This window comes from Petaurus breviceps, unplaced genomic scaffold, assembly GCF_028583685.1.
Source record: "Petaurus breviceps papuanus isolate PSGF00001 unplaced genomic scaffold, PetGlider_PUasm1.0 174, whole genome shotgun sequence".
NCBI lineage: Eukaryota > Metazoa > Chordata > Mammalia > Diprotodontia > Petauridae > Petaurus > Petaurus breviceps.
In genome coordinates, this window is record NW_027185761.1 from 72,945,737 (window position 1) to 72,949,150 (window position 3,414).

The 3,414-nt window shown below is 37.8% G+C and overlaps 1 pseudogene; it reads right to left on the reverse strand.

The window, feature by feature from the left end:
• Positions 1 to 863: 863 nt before the first annotated feature.
• Positions 864 to 2,221, reverse strand: LOC138158474 (glyceraldehyde-3-phosphate dehydrogenase pseudogene; annotated as a pseudogene).
• Positions 2,222 to 3,414: the final 1,193 nt, after the last annotated feature.

A 3,414-nucleotide genomic window follows, 5' to 3' on the forward strand; every position in this document is an offset into this window, starting at 1 on the left:
AAAGAGAAATTCCATTTAAAATAACTGCAGATAATATAAAACACTTGGGAGTCTAAGACAAACCCAAGAACTTTATGGACACATTTACAAAACACTGTTCACAAATGTTCTAAATCACTATTGATTAGAGAAATGCGAAGTAAAACAACTTTGAGGCACCACATTACAACCAATCAAGTTGACTAACATGACAAAACAAGAAAATGATAAATATTGGAGAAAATGTGGGAAAATTGGAAAATTAATGCATTGTTGGTGGAGTTGTGAATTGATCCAACCATTCTGCAGAGCAATTTGAAACTATGCCTAAAGGGCTATAAAACTGTCTGTGCCCTTTAATCCAGCAATGACACTTCTAAATCTGTAGCCCAGAGAGACCATAAAAATGGGGGAAGGACCCACATATACAAAAATATTTCTAGCAGCTCTTTTTGTTGTGGCAAGGAATTGGAAATTGAGGGGATGCCCATCAATTGGGGAATGGCTGAGCAAGTAGTGGCACATGAACGTTAACGGAATAATATTTTTCCATAAAAAATGATGAACAGGCAGATTTCAAGAAAAAGCATAGAAAGACTCACATGAACTGATGCTAAGTGAAGGGAGCAGAACCAGGAGAACATCAGACACAGAAACAGCAATATGGAGTGATGATCAACTATGGTAGCCTTAACTCTTTTCAGAAATACAATGATCTAAGATGATTCCAAAAGACTCTCCACTATCAAAGAAACACCTATGGAGTCTATTATTTTCTCTTTTCTGTTGTTGTTGTTGATTTGTTTTTCTTTTTTCTTTCTCATGGTGTTTTCCTTTGGCTCTGATTCTTCTTTATAAAATGACTAATGTAGAAATATGTTTAATATTATTATGTATGTATAGTCTATATCAGACTGCATGCCATCTTGGGGAAGGGGAAGGAGAGGGAGAAGAAAATCTAGAACTCAAAATATTACAAGAGTAAATATTAAAAATTTAAAATTAATTTTTTTGCACTGAATATGGTGACGTTATTGATGGTACACCATACAGGACTCTAGGCTTCTCCCCCTACTACCAGGGTGCTTTGGAACAAGGTTGTGAATGGGACATGGGATTCCTAGTATAGGAAAATAGGTTAGGAATGTGTACTCCCCAGTGGTGGATCTCTTCTTTTTGGCTGGGGATGAAGATCCATGGCTTTCCACTTTACTCCTCGGAGGCCATGTAGACCATGAGGTCTACTACACAGTTCCTATAACCATTCTCATTGTCATACCAGGAAATGAGCTTGATAAAATGGTCATTGAGGGCAATACCAGCACCAGCATCGAAGGTAGAAGCGTGAGTGTTGCTTTTGAAGTCACAGGATACAACCTGGTCCTCTATGTAGCCCAAGATGTTCTTCAAGAGTCTCTCTGATGTTTGTTTCACCACTTTCTTGATATCATCATATTTGACAGGTTTCTTCAGGTGGCAGGTCAGATCCACAAGAGATACACTGTGAGTAGGAACATGGAAGGCCATGCCTTTGAGCTCCCTATTCAGCTTAGGTATGAGCTTGCCTACAGCCTTAGCAGCCCCAGTGGAAGCAGGGATGATGTTTTGGGCAGCACCACACCCATCACACCACAGCTTACCAGCTTACTTATTTACTGTCTTCTGGGTAGCAGTAATGGCATGGACTGTAGTCATGAGTCCTTCTACAATGCCAAAGTTGTCATGAATGACCTTGGCCAAGGGGGCCAAGCAGTTGGTAGTACAGGAAGCATTACTGACAATATTAAAGGAATTATAATATTTTTCATGGTTCACTCCCATAATGAATATTGGAGCATCAGCATAAGGGGAAGAGATGATGACCCTCTTGTCTCCACCCTTCAAGTGAGCCCCAGCCTTTTCCATGATGGCAAAGACTCCAGTGGACTCTACAACATACTCGACTCCAGCATTTCCCCATTTAATATTGGTGGGATCCAGTTCTTGGAAGATAGTAATGGCTTTTCCATTGATCTCCAGCTTCCCATTCTCAGCCTTCACAGTGCCCTTGAATTTGCCACAAGTGGAATCATACTGAAACATATAAATCATGTAGTTGAGGTCAATGAAGGGATCATTGATGGCCACAATGTCTACTCCACCTGAGGTGATTGCAGTCCTGGTCAACAGGTGCCCAATACGGCCAAATTTGTTGACTCCGACCTTCACCATCTTGTTTCAGGGATGCGACTGAAGCAGCAGAACCTGGCCCTGAGCATGGGAGAAAAGCCAAAATCAAAAATTAATTTTTTAAGAAAAGTGGAATAGTAAGAAAAAATACTATTCATACAAATCAGACTTAAACAATTGGAAAAATATTAATTGTTCATGGGTAGACCAAGCCAATATGATAAAAATGAGAAGTCTACCTAAATCAATTTACTTATTCAATGCCATATCAAACTACCAAAAATTATAAAACTAGAAAAAATAATAGCAATATTCATCTGACAGAGTAAAAGGTTAACAACATTAAGGGAATCAAACAAAAATAATGTGAAGGAAGGTGGCTTAGCAGTACCAGATCTCAAACTGTATTTAAGAGTGGCAATCTGCAAAGCAATCTGGCAGTAGATGAAAAATAGATGGATCATGTACCAAATACCTGGGCAGTAGTAAAGGGCAGCTAGGTGGTGCAGTGGATAGAACACCAAGCCTGGAGTCAGGAAGACTCATTTTTGTGAATTCAAATCTGGCCTGAGACACTCAATAGCTGTGTGACCCTTGGTAAATCACTTAACCCTATTTGCCTCAGTTTATTCATCTGTAAAAAAGAAGGGGGAAAATAAATGGCAAACCATTCAAAATGACCATAGTAATCTAATGTTTGATAATCTCAAATATTCAAACTTTTGGGACAAGAAATTATTTGACAAAAATTTCTAGGAAAAATGGAAAAACAGTTGGGCAGAAACTAGGTATAGACCAATATCTCACACTAAGATAAGATCAAAATGGGTACATGATTTACACATAAAGGGTGATAGCATAAGCAAATTAGATGAACATGGAAAATTTTACCTATCAGGGTTATGGATTAGGGAAAAAAATATGACAAAACAAGAGATGGACTGCATTATGTGATGTAAAATGGATAATTTTGATTATATTTAATTTAAAAGATTTTGCATAAACAAAACCAATTCTGCGAAGATTAAAGGGAAAGCAAAAAACTGGGGGGAGCAAGAATTATAGAAATTACTCTGATAAAGGTCTAATTTTCCAAATATATAAAGAACTGATTCAGATTTATAAGAATGCATGTCATTCCCCAATTGATGTGGTCAAAGGATACAAACAGTCAGTTTCCATATGAAGAAACACTAAAAATGCATCATTATTTATTAGAGAAATGCAGATTAGAATAGCTCTGAGGTACCACATCATATCTATCAG